The following is a 19,871-nucleotide window of genomic DNA, read 5'->3' on the forward strand; positions in this document are numbered from 1 at the left end:
ACAGTGCGTTATATCACTTTTCAGTTTTCCTGTTATAATAATTGAACAGGCGAAACGTATGTCATTTAATTTACAAAGTTGTGCTTTGCGTTTCTGTTCTTTCTTTGGAAAATTGTTTCTGTGCCATACAGTGCGAGATAACACTTTTCGGTTTCCCTGTATTCCTAATTGAGCGAGCGACACACATGTGATTTAGTTTACAAAGTAGTGCTTTGGATTTCTGTTCTTCGGTTGGAAACTTGTTTCTGTGCTGTACAGTGTGATATATCACTTTTCAGTTTTCCTGTTGTAATAATTGAACGGGTGACACGTATGTGATTTAGTTTACAAAGTTGTGCTTTGCTTTTCTGTTCTTTCGATGAAAACTTGTTTCTGTGCTGTACAGTGTGATATATCACTTTTCGGTTTTCCTGTATTCCTAATTGAGCGAGTGACACACATGTGATTCAGTTTACAAAGTCGTGCTTTTCATTTACGTTCTTTCCTTGGAAACTTGTTCCTGTTAGGAACAAGTTAGGTTAAGGGTTAGGGTTAGGGTTAGGGTTAGGGTTAGGTTAGGGCTGGGTAAGGGATATGGTTACGGTTACGGTTAGCGTTAGGGTTAGGGTTAGGGGTTAGGTTTAGGGTTAGGGTTTAAGTTAGGGGTTAGGTTTAGGGTTAGGGTTGGGGTTAGGGGTTAGGGTTAGGGTTAGGTTTAGGGTTAGGATAAGGGTTAGGGTTAGGGTTAGGGTTAGGTGTTAGGGTTAGGGTTAGGGGTTAGGGTTAGGGTTAGGGTTAGCGGCTTAGGGTTAGGGTTAGGGTTAGGGTTAGTGTTATATCACTTTTCAGTTTTCCTGTTATAATAATTGAACAGGCGACACATATGTGAATTAGTTTACAAAGTTTTGCTTTGTGTATCTATTCTTTCAATGGAATCTTGTTTCTCTGCCGTACAGTGCGAGATAACACTTTTCAGTTTTCCTGTATTCCTAATTGAGCGAGCGACACACAGGTGATTCCGTTTAAATGTAGTGCTTTGCTTTTCTGTTCTTTCGTTGGAAACTTGTTCTTGTGCTGTACAGTGAGATATATCCCTTTTCAGTTTTCCTGTATTCCTAATGGAGCGAGCGACGCACATGTGATTTAGTTTACAAATTAATGATTTTCTTTTTGTTCTTTCATTTGAAACTTGTTCCTGTGCTGTACAATGTCATATATCACTTTTCAGTTTTCCTGTTATAATAATTGAACAGGCGAAACGTATGTCATTTAATTTACAAAGTTGTGCTTTGCGTTTCTGTTCTTTCGATGGAAACTTGTTTCTGTGCTGTACAGTGCGTTATATCACTTTTCAGTTTTCCTGTTATAATAATTGAACAGGCGACACGTATGTGAATTAGTTTACAAAGTTGTGCCTTGCTTTTCTGTTCTTTCGATGGAAACATGTTTCTGTGCTGTACAGTGCGTTATATCACTTTTCAGTTTTCCTGTTATAATAATTGAACAGGCGACACGTATGTGAATTAGTTTACAAAGTTGTGCTTTGCGTTTCTGTTCTTTCGATGGAAACTTGTTCCTGTGCTGTACAGTGCGTTATATCACTTTTCAGTTTTCCTGTTATAATAATTGAACAGGCGACACGTATGTGAATTAGTTTACAAAGTTGTGCTTTGCGTTTCTGTTCTTTCGATGGAAACTTGTTCCCGTGCTGTACAGTGCGTTATATCACTTTTCAGTTTTCCTGTTATAATAATTGAACAGGCGACACGTATGTGAATTAGTTTACAAAGTTGTGCCTTGCTTTTCTGTTCTTTCGATGGAAACATGTTTCTGTGCTGTACAGTGCGTTATATCACTTTTCAGTTTTCCTGTTATAATAATTGAACAGGCGAAACGTATGTCATTTAATTTACAAAGTTGTGCTTTGCGTTTCTGTTATTTCTTTGGAAAATTGTTTCTGTGCCATACAGTGCGAGATAACACTTTTCTGTTTCCCTGTATTCCTAATTGAGAGAGCGACACACATGTGATTTAGTTTACAAAGTAGTGCTTTGGATTTCTGTTCTTCGGTTGGAAACTTGTTTCTGTGCTGTACAGTGTGATATATCACTTTTCAGTTTTCCTGTTGTAATAATTGAACGGGTGACACGTATGTGATTTAGTTTACAAAGTTGTGCTTTGCTTTTCTGTTCTTTCGATGAAAACTTGTTTCTGTGCTGTACAGTGTGATATATCACTTTTCGGTTTTCCTGTATTCCTAATTGAGCGAGTGACACACATGTGATTCAGTTTACAAAGTCGTGCTTTTCATTTACGTTCTTTCCTTGGAAACTTGTTCCTGTTAGGAACAAGTTAGGTTTAGGGTTAGGGTTAGGGTTAGGGTTAGGTTAGGGCTGGGTAAGGGATATGGTTAGGGTTACGGTTAGCGTTAGGGTTAGGGTTAGGGGTTAGGTTTAGGGTTAGGGTTTGGGTTAGGGGTTAGGGTTAGGGTTAGGTTTAGGGTTAGGATAAGGGTTAGGGTTAGGGTTAGGTGTTAGGGTTAGGGTTAGGGGTTAGGGTTAGGGTTAGCGGCTTAGGGTTAGGGTTAGGGTTAGGGTTAGTGTTATATCACTTTTCAGTTTTCCTGTTATAATAATTGAACAGGCGACACATATGTGAATTAGTTTACAAAGTTTTGCTTTGTGTATCTATTCTTTCAATGGAATCTTGTTTCTGTGCCGTACAGTGCGAGATAACACTTTTCAGTTTTCCTGTATTCCTAATTGAGGGAGCGACACACAGGTGATTCCGTTTAAATGTAGTGCTTTGCTTTTCTGTTCTTTCGTTGGAAACTTGTTTCTGTGCTGTACAGTGTGATATATCACTTTTCAGTTTTCCTGTTGTAATAAATGAACGGGCGACACGTATGTGATTTAGTTTACAAAGTTGTGCTTTGCGTTTCTGTTCTTTCGATGGAAACTTGTTTCTGTGCCGTACAGTGCGAGATAACACTTTTCGGTTTTCCTGTATTCCTAATTGAGCGAGTGACACACATGTGATTCAGTTTACAAAGCAGTGCTTTTCATTTATGTTCTCTCCTTGGAAACTTGTTCCTGTTAGGAACAAGTTAGGGTTAAGGTTAGGGTTAGGGTTAGGGTTAGGGTTAGGGGTAGGGTTAGGTTAGGGCTGGGTAAGGGATATGGTTAGGGTTACGGTTAGGGTTAGGGTTAGGGTTAGGGGTTAGGGTTAGGGTTAGGGTTAGGGGTTAGGGTTAGGGTTAGGGTTAGGGTTATATCACTTTTCAGTTTTCCTGTTATAATAATTGAACAGGCCACACATATGTGAATTAGTTTACAAAGTTGTGCTTTGCTTTTCTGTTCTTTCGTTGGAAACTTCTTCTTGTGCTGTACAGTGAGATATATCACTTTTCAGTTTTCCTGTATTCCTAATGGAGCGAGCGACGCACATGTGATTTAGTTTACAAATTAGTGATTTTATTATTTGTTCTTTCATTTGAAACTTGTTACTGTGCTGTAAAATGTGATATATCACTTTTCAGTTTTCCTGTCATAATAATTGAACAGGCGACACGTATGTGAATTAGTTTACAAAGTTGTACTTTGCGTTTCTGTTCTTTTGATGGAAACTTGTTCCTGTGCTGTACAGTGCGTTATATCACTTTTCAGTTTTCCTGTTATAATAATTAAACAGGCGACACGTATGTCATTTAATTTATAAAGTTGTGCTTTGTGTTTCTGTTCTTTCTTTGGAAATTTGTTTCTGTGCCATACAGTGCGAGATATCACTTTTCGGTTTCCCTGTATTCCTAATTGAGCGAGCGACATACATGTGATTTAGTTTACAAAGTAGTGCTTTGGATTTCTGTTCTTCGGTTGGAAACTTGTTTCTGTGCTGTACAGTGTGATATATCACTTTTCAGTTTTCCTGTTGTAATAATTGAACGGGTGACACGTATGTGATTTAGTTTACAAAGTTGTGCTTTGCTTTTCTGTTCTTTCGATGAAAACTTGTTTCTGTGCTGTACAGTGTGATATATCACTTTTCGGTTTTCCTGTATTCCTAATTGAGCGAGTGACACACATGTGATTCAGTTTACAAAGTCGTGCTTTTCATTTACGTTCTTTCCTTGGAAACTTGTTCCTGTTAGGAACAAGTTAGGTTTAGGGTTAGGGTTAGGGTTAGGGTTAGGTTAGGGCTGGGTAAGGGATATGGTTAGGGTTACGGTTAGCGTTAGGGTTAGGGTAAGGGGTTAGGTTTAGGGTTAGGGTTTGGGTTAGGGGTTAGGGTTAGGGTTAGGGTTAGGGTTAGGATAAGGGTTAGGGTTAGGGTTAGGGTTAGGTGTTAGGGTTAGGGTTAGGGGTTAGGGTTAGGGTTAGGGTTAGCGGCTTAGGGTTAGGGTTAGGGTTAGGGTTAGTGTTATATCACTTTTCAGTTTTCCTGTTATAATAATTGAACAGGCGACACATATGTGAATTAGTTTACAAAGTTTTGCTTTGTGTATCTATTCTTTCAATGGAATCTTGTTTCTGTGCCATACAGTGCGAGATAACACTTTTCAGTTTTCCTGTATTCCTAATTGAGCGAGCGACACACAGGTGATTCCGTTTAAATGTAGTGCTTCGCTTTTCTGTTCTTTCGTTGGAAACTTGTTCTTGTGCTGTACAGTGAGATATATCCCTTTTCAGTTTTCCTGTATTCCTAATGGAGCGAGCGACGCACATTTGATTTAGTTTACAAATTAATGATTTTTTTTTTTTGTTCTTTTATTTGAAACTTGTTCCTGTGCTGTACAATGTCATATATCACTTTTCAGTTTTCCTGTTATAATAATTGAACAGGCGAAACGTATGTCATTTAATTTACAAAGTTGTGCTTTGCGTTTCTGTTCTTTTGATGGAAACTTGTTTCTGTGCTGTACAGTGCGTTATATCACTTTTCAGTTTTCCTGTTATAATAATTGAACAGGCGACACGTATGTGAATTAGTTTACAAAGTTGTGCCTTGCTTTTCTGTTCTTTCGATGGAAACATGTTTCTGTGCTGTACAGTGCGTTATATCACTTTTCAGTTTTCCTGTTATAATAATTGAACAGGCGACACGTATGTGAATTAGTTTAAAAAGTTGTGCTTTGCGTTTCTGTTCTTTCGATGGAAACTTGTTCCTGTGCTGTACAGTGCGTTATATCACTTTTCAGTTTTCCTGTTATAATAATTGAACAGGCGACACGTATGTGAATTAGTTTACAAAGTTGTGCTTTGCGTTTCTGTTCTTTCGATGGAAACTTGTTCCTGTGCTGTACAGTGCGTTATATCACTTTTAAGTTTTCCTGTTATAATAATTGAACAGGCGACACGTATGTCATTTAATTTACAAAGTTGTGCTTTGCGTTTCTGTTCTTTCTTTGGAAATTTGTTTCTGTGCCATACAGTGCGAGATAACACTTTTCGGTTTCTCTGTATTCCTAATTGAGCGAGCGACATACATGTGATTTAGTTTACAAAGTAGTGCTTTGGATTTCTGTTCTTCGGTTGGAAACTTGTTTCTGTGCTGTACAGTGTGATATATCACTTTTCAGTTTTCCTGTTGTAATAAATGAACGGGCGACACGTATGTGATTTAGTTTACAAAGTTGTGCTTTGCGTTTCTGTTCTTTCGATGGAAACTTGTTTCTGTGCCGTACAGTGCGAGATAACACTTTTCGGTTTTCCTGTATTCCTAATTGAGCGAGTGACACACATGTGATTCAGTTTACAAAGCAGTGCTTTTCATTTTTCATTTATGTTCTTTCCTTGGAAACTTGTTCCTGTTAGGAACAAGTTAGGGTTAAGGTTAGGGTTAGGGTTAGGGTTAGGGTTAGGGGTAGGGTTAGGTTAGGGCTGGGTAAGGGATATGGTTAGGGTTACGGTTAGGGTTATGGTTAGGGTTAGGGGTTAGGGGTTAGGGTTAGGGTTAGGGTTAGGGTTAGGGGTTAGGGTTAGGGTTAGGGTTAGGGTTATATCACTTTTCAGTTTTCCTGTTATAATAATTGAACAGGCCACACATATGTGAATTAGTTTACAAAGTTGTGCTTTGCTTTTCTGTTCTTTCGTTGGAAACTTGTTTCTGTGCTGTACAGTGTGATATATCACTTTTCGGTTTTCCTATATTCCTAATTGAGCGAGTGACACACATGTGATTCAGTTTACAAAGTCGTGCTTTTCATTTACGTTCTTTCCTTGGAAACTTGTTCCTGTTAGGAACAAGTTAGGTTTAGGGTTAGGGTTAGGGTTAGGGTTCGGTTAGGGCTGGGTAAGGGATATGGTTAGGGTTACGGTTAGCGTTAGGGTTAGGGTTAGGGGTTAGGTTTAGGGTTATGGTTTGGGTTAGGGGTTAGGGTTAGGGTTAGGGTTAGGGTTAGGATAAGGGTTAGGGTTAGGGTTAGGGTTAGGTGTTAGGGTTAGGGTTAGGGGTTAGGGTTAGGGTTAGGGTTAGCGGCTTAGGGTTAGGGTTAGGGTTAGGGTTAGTGTTATATCACTTTTCAGTTTTCCTGTTATAATAATTGAACAGGCGACACATATGTGAATTAGTTTACAAAGTTTTGCTTTGTGTATCTATTCTTTCAATGAAATCTTGTTTCTGTGCCGTACAGTGCGAGATAACACTTTTCAGTTTTCCTGTATTCCTAATTGAGCGAGCGACACACAGGTGATTCCGTTTAAATGTAGTGCTTTGCTTTTCTGTTCTTTCGTTGGAAACTTGTTCTTGTGCTGTACAGTGAGATATATCACTTTTCAGTTTTCCTGTATTCCTAATGGAGCGAGCGACGCACATGTGATTTAGTTTACAAACTAATGATTTTCTTTTTTGTTCTTTCATTTGAAACTTGTTCCTGTGCTGTACAATGTCATATATCACTTTTCAGTTTTCCTGTTATAATAATTGAACAGGCGAAACGTATGTCATTTAATTTACAAAGTTGTGCTTTGCGTTTCTGTTCTTTCGATGGAAACTTGTTTCTGTGCTGTACAGTGCGTTATATCACTTTTCAGTTTTCCTGTTATAATAATTGAACAGGCGACACGTATGTGAATTAGTTTACAAAGTTGTGCTTTGCGTTTCTGTTCTTTCGATGGAAACTTGTTTCTGTGCTGTACAGTGCGTTATATCACTTTTCAGTTTTCCTGTTATAATAATTGAACAGGCGACACGTATGTGAATTAGTTTAAAAAGTTGTGCTTTGCGTTTCTGTTCTTTCGATGGAAACTTGTTCCTGTGCTGTACAGTGCGTTATATCACTTTTAAGTTTTCCTGTTATAATAATTGAACAGGCGACACGTATGTCATTTAATTTACAAAGTTGTGCTTTGCGTTTCTGTTCTTTCTTTGGAAATTTGTTTCTGTGCCATACAGTGCGAGATAACACTTTTCGGTTTCCCTGTATTCCTAATTGAGCGAGCGACATACATGTGATTTAGTTTACAAAGTAGTGCTTTGGATTTCTGTTCTTCGGTTGGAAACTTGTTTCTGTGCTGTACAGTGTGATATATCACTTTTCAGTTTTCCTGTTGTAATAAATGAACGGGCGACACGTATGTGATTTAGTTTACAAAGTTGTGCTTTGCGTTTCTGTTCTTTCGATGGAAACTTGTTTCTGTGCCGTACAGTGCGAGATCACACTTTTCGGTTTTCCTGTATTCCTAATTGAGCGAGTGACACACATGTGATTCAGTTTACAAAGCAGTGCTTTTCATTTTTCATTTATGTTCTTTCCTTGGAAACTTGTTCCTGTTAGGAACAAGTTAGGGTTAAGGTTAGGGTTAGGGTTAGGGTTAGGGTTAGGGGTAGGGTTAGGTTAGGGCTGGGTAAGGGATATGGTTAGGGTTACGGTTAGGGTTAGGGTTAGGGTTAGGGGTTAGGGGTTAGGGTTAGGGTTAGGGTTAGGGTTAGGGGTTAGGGTTAGGGTTAGGGTTAGGGTTATATCACTTTTCAGTTTTCCTGTTATAATAATTGAACAGGCCACACAAATGTGAATTAGTTTACAAAGTTGTGCTTTGCTTTTCTGTTCTTTCGTTGGAAACTTGTTTCTGTGCTGTACAGTGTGATATATCACTTTTCGGTTTTCCTGTATTCCTAATTGAGCGAGTGACACACATGTGATTCAGTTTACAAAGTCGTGCTTTTCATTTACGTTCTTTCCTTGGAAACTTGTTCCTGTTAGGAACAAGTTAGGTTTAGGGTTAGGGTTAGGGTTAGGGTTCGGTTAGGGCTGGGTAAGGGATATGGTTAGGGTTACGGTTAGCGTTAGGGTTAGGGTTAGGGGTTAGGTTTAGGGTTATGGTTTGGGTTAGGGGTTAGGGTTAGGGTTAGGGTTAGGGTTAGGATAAGGGTTAGGGTTAGGGTTAGGGTTAGGTGTTAGGGTTAGGGTTAGGGGTTAGGGTTAGGGTTAGGGTTAGCGGCTTAGGGTTAGGGTTAGGGTTAGGGTTAGTGTTATATCACTTTTCAGTTTTCCTGTTATAATAATTGAACAGGCGACACATATGTGAATTAGTTTACAAAGTTTTGCTTTGTGTATCTATTCTTTCAATGAAATCTTGTTTCTGTGCCGTACAGTGCGAGATAACACTTTTCAGTTTTCCTGTATTCCTAATTGAGCGAGCGACACACAGGTGATTCCGTTTAAATGTAGTGCTTTGCTTTTCTGTTCTTTCGTTGGAAACTTGTTCTTGTGCTGTACAGTGAGATATATCACTTTTCAGTTTTCCTGTATTCCTAATGGAGCGAGCGACGCACATGTGATTTAGTTTACAAACTAATGATTTTCTTTTTTGTTCTTTCATTTGAAACTTGTTCCTGTGCTGTACAATGTCATATATCACTTTTCAGTTTTCCTGTTATAATAATTGAACAGGCGAAACGTATGTCATTTAATTTACAAAGTTGTGCTTTGCGTTTCTGTTCTTTCGATGGAAACTTGTTTCTGTGCTGTACAGTGCGTTATATCACTTTTCAGTTTTCCTGTTATAATAATTGAACAGGCGACACGTATGTGAATTAGTTTACAAAGTTGTGCTTTGCGTTTCTGTTCTTTCGATGGAAACTTGTTTCTGTGCTGTACAGTGCGTTATATCACTTTTCAGTTTTCCTGTTATAATAATTGAACAGGCGACACGTATGTGAATTAGTTTAAAAAGTTGTGCTTTGCGTTTCTGTTCTTTCGATGGAAACTTGTTCCTGTGCTGTACAGTGCGTTATATCACTTTTAAGTTTTCCTGTTATAATAATTGAACAGGCGACACGTATGTCATTTAATTTACAAAGTTGTGCTTTGCGTTTCTGTTCTTTCTTTGGAAATTTGTTTCTGTGCCATACAGTGCGAGATAACACTTTTCGGTTTCCCTGTATTCCTAATTGAGCGAGCGACATACATGTGATTTAGTTTACAAAGTAGTGCTTTGGATTTCTGTTCTTCGGTTGGAAACTTGTTTCTGTGCTGTACAGTGTGATATATCACTTTTCAGTTTTCCTGTTGTAATAAATGAACGGGGGACACGTATGTGATTTAGTTTACAAAGTTGTGCTTTGCGTTTCTGTTCTTTCGATGGAAACTTGTTTCTGTGCCGTACAGTGCGAGATCACACTTTTCGGTTTTCCTGTATTCCTAATTGAGCGAGTGACACACATGTGATTCAGTTTACAAAGCAGTGCTTTTCATTTATGTTCTTTCCTTGGAAACTTGTTTCTGTTAGGAACAAGTTAGGGTTAAGGTTAGGGTTAGGGTTAGGGTTAGGGTTAGGGGTAGGGTTAGGTTAGGGCTGGGTAAGGGATATGGTTAGGGTTACGGTTGGGTTAGGGTTAGGGTTAGGGGTTAGGGTTAGGGTTAGGGTTAGGGGTTAGGGTTAGGGTTAGGGTTAGGGTTATATCACTTTTCAATTTTCCTGTTATAATAATTGAACAGGCCACACATATGTGAATTAGTTTACAAAATTGTGCTTTGCTTTTCTGTTCTTTCGTTGGAAACTTCTTCTTGTGCTGTACAGTGAGATATATCACTTTTCAGTTTTCCTGTATTCCTAATAGAGCGAGCGACGCACATGTGATTTAGTTTACAAATTAGTGATTTTATTATTTGTTCTTTCATTTGAAACTTGTTACTGTGCTGTAAAATGTGATATATCACTTTTCAGTTTTCCTGTCATAATAATTGAACAGGCGACACGTATGTGAATTAGTTTACAAAGTTGTACTTTGCGTTTCTGTTCTTTCGATGGAAACTTGTTCCTGTGCTGTACAGTGCGTTATATCACTTTTCAGTTTTCCTGTTATAATAATTAAACAGGCGACACGTATGTCATTTAATTTATAAAGTTGTGCTTTGCGTTTCTGTTCTTTCTTTGGAAATTTGTTTCTGTGCCATACAGTGCGAGATATCACTTTTCGGTTTCCCTGTATTCCTAATTGAGCGAGCGACATACATGTGATTTAGTTTACAAAGTAGTGCTTTGGATTTCTGTTCTTCGGTTGGAAACTTGTTTCTGTGCTGTACAGTGTGATATATCACTTTTCAGTTTTCCTGTTGTAATAATTGAACGGGTGACACGTATGTGATTTAGTTTAAAAAGTTGTGCTTTGCTTTTCTGTTCTTTCGATGAAAACTTGTTTCTGTGCTGTACAGTGTGATATATCACTTTTCGGTTTTCCTGTATTCCTAATTGAGCGAGTGACACACATGTGATTCAGTTTACAAAGTCGTGCTTTTCATTTACGTTCTTTCCTTGGAAACTTGTTCCTGTTAGGAACAAGTTAGGTTTAGGGTTAGGGTTAGGGTTAGGGTTAGGTTAGGGCTGGGTAAGGGATATGGTTAGGGTTACGGTTAGCGTTAGGGTTAGGGTAAGGGGTTAGGTTTAGGGTTAGGATTTGGGTTAGGGGTTAGGGTTAGGGTTAGGGTTAGGATAAGGGTTAGGGTTAGGGTTAGGGTTAGGTGTTAGGGTTAGGGTTAGGGGTTAGGGTTAGGGTTAGGGTTAGCGGCTTAGGGTTAGGGTTAGGGTTAGGGTTAGTGTTATATCACTTTTCAGTTTTCCTGTTATAATAATTGAACAGGCGACACATATGTGAATTAGTTTACAAAGTTTTGCTTTGTGTATCTATTCTTTCAATGGAATCTTGTTTCTGTGCCATACAGTGCGAGATAACACTTTTCAGTTTTCCTGTATTCCTAATTGAGCGAGCGACACACAGGTGATTCCGTTTAAATGTAGTGCTTTGCTTTTCTGTTCTTTCGTTGGAAACTTGTTCTTGTGCTGTACAGTGAGATATATCCCTTTTCAGATTTCCTGTATTCCTAATGGAGCGAGCGACGCACATGTGATTTAGTTTACAAATTAATGATTTTCTTTTTTGTTCTTTTATTTGAAACTTGTTCCTGTGCTGTACAATGTCATATATCACTTTTCAGTTTTCCTGTTATAATAATTGAACAGGCGAAACGTATGTCATTTAATTTACAAAGTTGTGCTTTGCGTTTCTGTTCTTTCGATGGAAACTTGTTTCTGTGCTGTACAGTGCGTTATATCACTTTTCAGTTTTCCTGTTATAAAAATTGAACAGGCGACACGTATGTGAATTAGTTTAAAAAGTTGTGCTTTGCGTTTCTGTTCTTTCGATGGAAACTTGTTTCTGTGCTGTAAAGTGCGTTATATCACTTTTCAGTTTTCATGTTATAATAATTGAACAGGCGACACGTATGTGAATTAGTTTAAAAAGTTGTGCTTTGCGTTTCTGTTCTTTCGATGGAAACTTGTTCCTGTGCTATACAGTGCGTTATATCACTTTTCAGTTTTCCTGTTATAATAATTGAACAGGCGACACGTATGTGAATTAGTTTACAAAGTTGTGCTTTGCGTTTCTGTTCTTTCGATGGAAACTTGTTCCTGTGCTGTACAGTGCGTTATATCACTTTTAAGTTTTCCTGTTATAATAATTGAACAGGCGACACGTATGTCATTTAATTTACAAAGTTGTGCTTTGCGTTTCTGTTCTTTCTTTGGAAATTTGTTTCTGTGCCATACAGTGCGAGATAACACTTTTCGGTTTTCCTGTATTCCTAATTGAGCGAGCGACACACATGTGATTTAGTTTACAAAGTAGTGATTTTATTATTTGTTCTTTCATTTGAAACTTGTTCCTGTGCTGTACAATGTGATATATCACTTTTCAGTTTTCCTGTTATAATAATTGAACAGGCGACACGTATGTGAATTAGTTTACAAAGTTGTGCTTTGCGTTTCTGTTCTTTCGATGGAAACTTGTTCCTGTGCTGTACAGTGCGTTATATCACTTTTCAGTTTTTTTGCTATAATAATTGAACAGGCGACACGTATGTGAATTAGTTTACAAAGTTGTGCTTTGCGTTTCTGTTCTTTCGATGGAAACTTGTTCCTGTGCTGTACAGTGCGTTATATCACTTTTCAGTTTTCCTGTTATAATAATTGAACAGGCGACACGTATGTGAATTAGTTTACAAAGTTGTGCCTTGCTTTTCTGTTCTTTCGATGGAAACATGTTTCTGTGCTGTACAGTGCGTTATATCACTTTTCAGTTTTCCTGTTATAATAATTGAACATGTGAAACGTATGTCATTTAGTTTACAAAGTTGTGCTTTGCGTTTCTGTTATTTCTTTGGAAATTTGTTTCTGTGTCATACAGTGCGAGATAACACTTTTCGGTTTCCCTGTATTCCTAATTGAGCGAGCGACACACATGTGATTTAGTTTACAAAGTAGTGCTTTGGATTTCTGTTCTTCGGTTGGAAACTTGTTTCTGTGCTGGACAGTGTGATATATCACTTTTCAGTTTTCCTGTTGTAATAATTGAACGGGCAACACGTATGTGATTTAATTTACAAAGTTGTCCTTTGCGTTTCTGTTCTTTCTTTGGAAATTTGTTTCTGTGCCATACAGTGCGAGATAACACTTTTCGGTTTCCCTGTATTCCTAATTGAGCGAGCGACATACATGTGATTTAGTTTACAAAGTAGTGCTTTGGATTTCTGTTCTTCGGTTGGAAACTTGTTTCTGTGCTGGACAGTGTGATATATCACTTTTCAGTTTTCCTGTTGTAATAATTGAACGGGTGACACGTATGTGATTTAGTTTACAAAGTTGTGCTTTGCTTTTCTGTTCTTTCGATGAAAACTTGTTTCTGTGCTGTACAGTGTGTTATATCACTTTTCGGTTTTCCTGTATTTCTAATTGAGCGAGTGCCACACATGTGATTCAGTTTACAAAGTCGTGCTTTTCATTTACGTTCTTTCCTTGGAAACTTGTTCCTGTTAGGAACAATTTAGGTTTAGGGTTAGGGTTAGGGTTAGGGTTAGGTTAGGGCTGGGTAAGGGATATGGTTACGGTTACGGTTAGCGTTAGGGTTAGGGTTAGGGGTTAGGGTTAAGGTTAGGGTTAGGGTTAGGGGTTAGGGTTAGGGTTAGGGTTAGGGTTAGGGTTAGGGGTTAGAGTTAGGGTTAGGGTTAGGGTTAGGTGTTAGGGTTAGGGTTAGGGGTTAGGGTTAGGGTTAGGGTTAGGGGCTTAGGGTTAGGGTTAGGGTTAGGGTTAGTGTTATATCACTTTTCAGTTTTCCTGTTATAATAATTGAACAGGCGACACATATGTAAATTAGTTTACAAAGTTTTGCTTTGTGTATCTATTCTTTCAATGGAATCTTGTTTCTGTGCCGTACAGTGCGAGATAACACTTTTCAGTTTTCCTGTATTCCTAATTGAGCGAGCGACACACAGGTGATTCCGTTTAAATGTAGTGCTTTGCTTTTCTGTTCTTTCGTTGGAAACTTGTTCTTGTGCTGTACAGTGAGATATATCACTTTTCAGTTTTCCTGTATTCCTAATGGAGCGAGCGACGCACCTGTGATTTAGTTTACAAATTAATGATTTTCTTTTTTGTTCTTTCATTTGAAACTTGTTCCTTTGCTGTACAATGTCATATATCACTTTTCAGTTTTCCTGTTATAATAATTGAACAGGCGAAACGTATGTCATTTAATTTACAAAGTTGTGCTTTGCGTTTCTGTTCTTTCGATGGAAACTTGTTTCTGTGCTGTACAGTGCGTTATATAACTTTTCAGTTTTCCTGTTATAATAATTGAACAGGCGACACGTATGTGAATTAGTTTACAAAGTTGTGCTTTGCGTTTCTGTTCTTTCGATGGAAACTTGTTTCTGTGCTGTACAGTGCGTTATATCACTTTTCAGTTTTCCTGTTATAATAATTGAACAGGCGTCACGTATGTGAATTAGTTTAAAAAGTTGTGCTTTGCGTTTCTGTTCTTTCGATGGAAACTTGTTCCTGTGCTGTACAGTGCGTTATATCACTTTTCAGTTTTCCTGTTATAATAATTGAACAGGCGACACGTATGTGAATTAGTTTACAAAGTTGTGCTTTGCGTTTCTGTTATTTCTTTGGAAATTTGTTTCTGTGCCATACAGTGCGAGATAACACTTTTCGGTTTCCCTGTATTCCTAATTGAGCGAGCGACACACATGTGATTTAGTTTACAAAGTAGTGCTTTGGATTTCTGTTCTTCGGTTGGAAACTTGTTTCTGTGCTGTACAGTGTGATATATCACTTTTCAGTTTTCCTGTTGTAATAATTGAACGGGCGACACGTATGTGATTTAGTTTACAAAGTTGTGCTTTGCGTTTCTGTTCTTTCGATGGAAACTTGTTTCTGTGCCATATAGTGCGAGATAACACTTTTCGGTTTTCCTGTATTCCTAATTGAGCGAGTGACACACATGTGATTCAGTTTACAAAGTAGTGCTTTTCATTTATGTTCTTTCCTTGGAAACTTGTTCCTGTTAGGAACAAGTTAGGGTTAAGGTTAGGGTTAGGGTTAGGTTTACAGTTAGGGTTAGGGTTAGGTTAGGGCTGGGTAAGGGATAGGGTTAGGGTTACGGTTAGGGTTAGGGTTAGGGTTAGGGGTTAGGGTTAGGGTTAGGGTTAGGGTTAGGGGTTAGGGTTAGGGTTAGGTTTAGGGTTAGGGTTAGGGTTAGCGGGTTAGGGTTAGGGTTAGGGTTAGGGTTAGGGTTAGGGTTATATCACTTTTCAGTTTTCCTGTTATAATAATTGAACAGGCCACACACATGTGAATTAGTTTACAAAGTTGTGCTTTGCTTTTCTGTTCTTTCATTTCAAACTTGTTCTTGTGCTGTACAGTGAGATATATCAAATTTCAGTTTTCCTGTATTCCTAATGGAGCGAGCGACGCACATGTGATTTAGTTTACAAATTAGTGATTTTATTATTTGTTCTTTCATTTGAAACTTGTTCCTGTGCTGTACAATGTGATATATCACTTTTCAGTTTTCCTGTTATAATAATTGAACAGGTGACACGTATGTGAATTAGTTTACAAAGTTGTGCTTTGCGTTTCTGTTCTTTCGATGGAAACTTGTTCCTGTGCTGTACAGTGCGTTATATCACTTTTCAGTTTTCCTGTTATAATAATTAAACAGGCGACACGTTTGTCATTTATTTTACAAAGTTGTGCTTTGCGTTTCTGTTCTTTCTTTGGAAATTTGTTTCTGTGCCATACAGTGCGAGATAACACTTTTCGGTTTCCCTGTATTCCTAATTGAGCGAGCGACATACATGTGATTTAGTTTACAAAGTAGTGCTTTTCATTTACGTTCTTTCCTTGGAAACTTGTTCCTGTTAGGAACAAGTTAGGATTAGGATTAGGGTTAGGGTTACGGTTAGGGTTAGGTTAGGGCTGGGTAAGGGATATGGTTAGGGTTACGGTTAGCGTTAGGGTTAGGGTTAGGGGTTAGGGTTAGGGTTAGGGTTAGGGTCAGGTGTTAGGGTTAGGGTTCGGGTTAGGGGTTAGGGTTAGGGTTAGGGTTAGGGTTAGGTGTTAGTGTTAGGGTTAGGGGTTAGGGTTAGGGTTAGGGTTAGGGGCTTAGGGTTAGGGTTAGGGTTAGGTTTAGTGTTATATCACTTTTCAGTTTTCCTGTTATATTAATTGAACAGGCGACACATATGTGAATTACTTTACAAAGTTTTGCTTTGTGTATCTATTCTTTCAATGGAATCTTGTTTCTGTGCCGTACAGTGCGAGATAACACTTTTCAGTTTTCCTGTATTGCTAATTGAGCGAGCGACACACAGGTGATTCCGTTTAAAAGTAGTGCTTTGCTTTTCTGTTCTTTCGTTGGAAACTTGTTCTTGTGCTGTACAGTGAGATATATCCCTTTTCAGTTTTCCTGTATTCCTAATGGAGCAAGCGACACACATGTGATTTAGTTTACAAATTAGTGATTTTATTATTTGTTCTTTCATTTGAAACTTGTTCCTGTGCTGTACAATGTGATATATCACATTTCAGTTTTCCTGTTATAATAATTGAACAGGCGACACGTATGTGAATTAGTTTACAAAGTTGTGCTTTGCTTTTCTGTTCTTTCGATGGAAACATGTTTCTGTGCTGTACAGTGCGTTATATCACTTTTCAGTTTTCCTGTTATAATAATTGAACAGGTGAAACGTATGTCATTTAACTTACAAAGTTGTGCTTTGCGTTTCTGTTATTTCTTTGGAAATTTGTTTCTGTGCCATACAGTGCGAGATAACACTTTTCGGTTTCCCTGTATTCCTAATTGAGCGAGCGACACACATGTGATTTAGTTTACAAAGTAGTGCTTTGGATTTCTGTTCTTCTGTTGGAAACTTGTTTCTGTGCTGTACAGTGTGATATATCACTTTTCAGTTTTCCTGTTGTAATAATTGAACGGGCGACACGTATGTGATTTAGTTTACAAAGTTGTGCTTTGCGTTTCTGTTCTTTCGATGGAAACTTGTTTCTGTGCCATATAGTGCGAGATAACACTTTTCGGTTTTCCTGTATTCCTAATTGAGCGAGTGACACACATGTGATTCAGTTTACAAAGTAGTGCTTTTCATTTATGTTGTTTCCTTGGAAACTTGTTCCTGTTAGGAACAAGTTAGGGTTAAGGTTAGGGTTAGGGTTAGGTTTACAGTTAGGGTTAGGGTTAGGTTAGGGCTGGGTAAGGGATAGGGTTAGGGTTACGGTTAGGGTTAGGGTTAGGGTTAGGGGTTAGGGTTAGGGTTAGGGTTAGGGTTAGGGGTTAGGGTTAGGGTTAGGTTTAGGGTTAGGGTTAGGGTTAGCGGGTTAGGGTTAGGGTTAGGGTTAGGGTTAGGGTTAGGGTTATATCACTTTTCAGTTTTCCTGTTATAATAATTGAACAGGCCACACACATGTGAATTAGTTTACAAAGTTGTGCTTTGCTTTTCTGTTCTTTCATTTCAAACTTGTTCTTGTGCTGTACAGTGAGATATATCAAATTTCAGTTTTCCTGTATTCCTAATGGAGCGAGCGACGCACATGTGATTTAGTTTACAAATTAGTGATTTTATTATTTGTTCTTTCATTTGAAACTTGTTCCTGTGCTGTACAATGTGATATATCACTTTTCAGTTTTCCTGTTATAATAATTGAACAGGTGACACGTATGTGAATTAGTTTACAAAGTTGTGCTTTGCGTTTCTGTTCTTTCGATGGAAACTTGTTCCTGTGCTGTACAGTGCGTTATATCACTTTTCAGTTTTCCTGTTATAATAATTAAACAGGCGACACGTTTGTCATTTATTTTACAAAGTTGTGCTTTGCGTTTCTGTTCTTTCTTTGGAAATTTGTTTCTGTGCCATACAGTGCGAGATAACACTTTTCGGTTTCCCTGTATTCCTAATTGAGCGAGCGACATACATGTGATTTAGTTTACAAAGTAGTGCTTTTCATTTACGTTCTTTCCTTGGAAACTTGTTCCTGTTAGGAACAAGTTAGGATTAGGATTAGGGTTAGGGTTACGGTTAGGGTTAGGTTAGGGCTGGGTAAGGGATATGGTTAGGGTTACGGTTAGCGTTAGGGTTAGGGTTAGGGGTTAGGGTTAGGGTTAGGGTTAGGGTCAGGTGTTAGGGTTAGGGTTCGGGTTAGGGGTTAGGGTTAGGGTTAGGGTTAGGGTTAGGTGTTAGTGTTAGGGTTAGGGGTTAGGGTTAGGGTTAGGGTTAGGGGCTTAGGGTTAGGGTTAGGGTTAGGTTTAGTGTTATATCACTTTTCAGTTTTCCTGTTATATTAATTGAACAGGCGACACATATGTGAATTACTTTACAAAGTTTTGCTTTGTGTATCTATTCTTTCAATGGAATCTTGTTTCTGTGCCGTACTGTGCGAGATAACACTTTTCAGTTTTCCTGTATTGCTAATTGAGCGAGCGACACACAGGTGATTCCGTTTAAAAGTAGTGCTTTGCTTTTCTGTTCTTTCGTTGGAAACTTGTTCTTGTGCTGTACAGTGAGATATATCCCTTTTCAGTTTTCCTGTATTCCTAATGGAGCAAGCGACACACATGTGATTTAGTTTACAAATTAGTGATTTTATTATTTGTTCTTTCATTTGAAACTTGTTCCTGTGCTGTACAATGTGATATATCACATTTCAGTTTTCCTGTTATAATAATTGAACAGGCGACACGTATGTGAATTAGTTTACAAAGTTGTGCTTTGCGTTTCTGTTCTTTCGATGGAAACTTGTTCCTGTGCTGTACAGTGCGTTATATCACTTTTCAGTTTTCCTGTTATAATAATTGAACAGGCGACACGTATGTGAATTAGTTTACAAAGTTGTGCCTTGCTTTTCTGTTCTTTCGATGGAAACATGTTTCTGTGCTGTACAGTGCGTTATATCACTTTTCAGTTTTCCTGTTATAATAATTGAACATGTGAAACGTATGTCATTTAGTTTACAAAGTTGTGCTTTGCGTTTCTGTTATTTCTTTGGAAATTTGTTTCTGTGTCATACAGTGCGAGATAACACTTTTCGGTTTCCCTGTATTCCTAATTGAGCGAGCGACACACATGTGATTTAGTTTACAAAGTAGTGCTTTGGATTTCTGTTCTTCGGTTGGAAACTTGTTTCTGTGCTGGACAGTGTGATATATCACTTTTCAGTTTTCCTGTTGTAATAATTGAACGGGCAACACGTATGTGATTTAATTTACAAAGTTGTCCTTTGCGTTTCTGTTCTTTCTTTGGAAATTTGTTTCTGTGCCATACAGTGCGAGATAACACTTTTCGGTTTCCCTGTATTCCTAATTGAGCGAGCGACATACATGTGATTTAGTTTACAAAGTAGTGCTTTGGATTTCTGTTCTTCGGTTGGAAACTTGTTTCTGTGCTGGACAGTGTGATATATCACTTTTCAGTTTTCCTGTTGTAATAATTGAACGGGTGACACGTATGTGATTTAGTTTACAAAGTTGTGCTTTGCTTTTCTGTTCTTTCGATGAAAACTTGTTTCTGTGCTGTACAGTGTGTTATATCACTTTTCGGTTTTCCTGTATTTCTAATTGAGCGAGTGCCACACATGTGATTCAGTTTACAAAGTCGTGCTTTTCATTTACGTTCTTTCCTTGGAAACTTGTTCCTGTTAGGAACAATTTAGGTTTAGGGTTAGGGTTAGGGTTAGGGTTAGGTTAGGGCTGGGTAAGGGATATGGTTACGGTTACGGTTAGCGTTAGGGTTAGGGTTAGGGGTTAGGGTTAAGGTTAGGGTTAGGGTTAGGGGTTAGGGTTAGGGTTAGGGTTAGGGTTAGGGTTAGGGGTTAGAGTTAGGGTTAGGGTTAGGGTTAGGTGTTAGGGTTAGGGTTAGGGGTTAGGGTTAGGGTTAGGGTTAGGGGCTTAGGGTTAGGGTTAGGGTTAGGGTTAGTGTTATATCACTTTTCAGTTTTCCTGTTATAATAATTGAACAGGCGACACATATGTAAATTAGTTTACAAAGTTTTGCTTTGTGTATCTATTCTTTCAATGGAATCTTGTTTCTGTGCCGTACAGTGCGA

This window comes from Meriones unguiculatus, chromosome 18 (genome assembly GCF_030254825.1).
Source record: "Meriones unguiculatus strain TT.TT164.6M chromosome 18, Bangor_MerUng_6.1, whole genome shotgun sequence".
NCBI lineage: Eukaryota > Metazoa > Chordata > Mammalia > Rodentia > Muridae > Meriones > Meriones unguiculatus.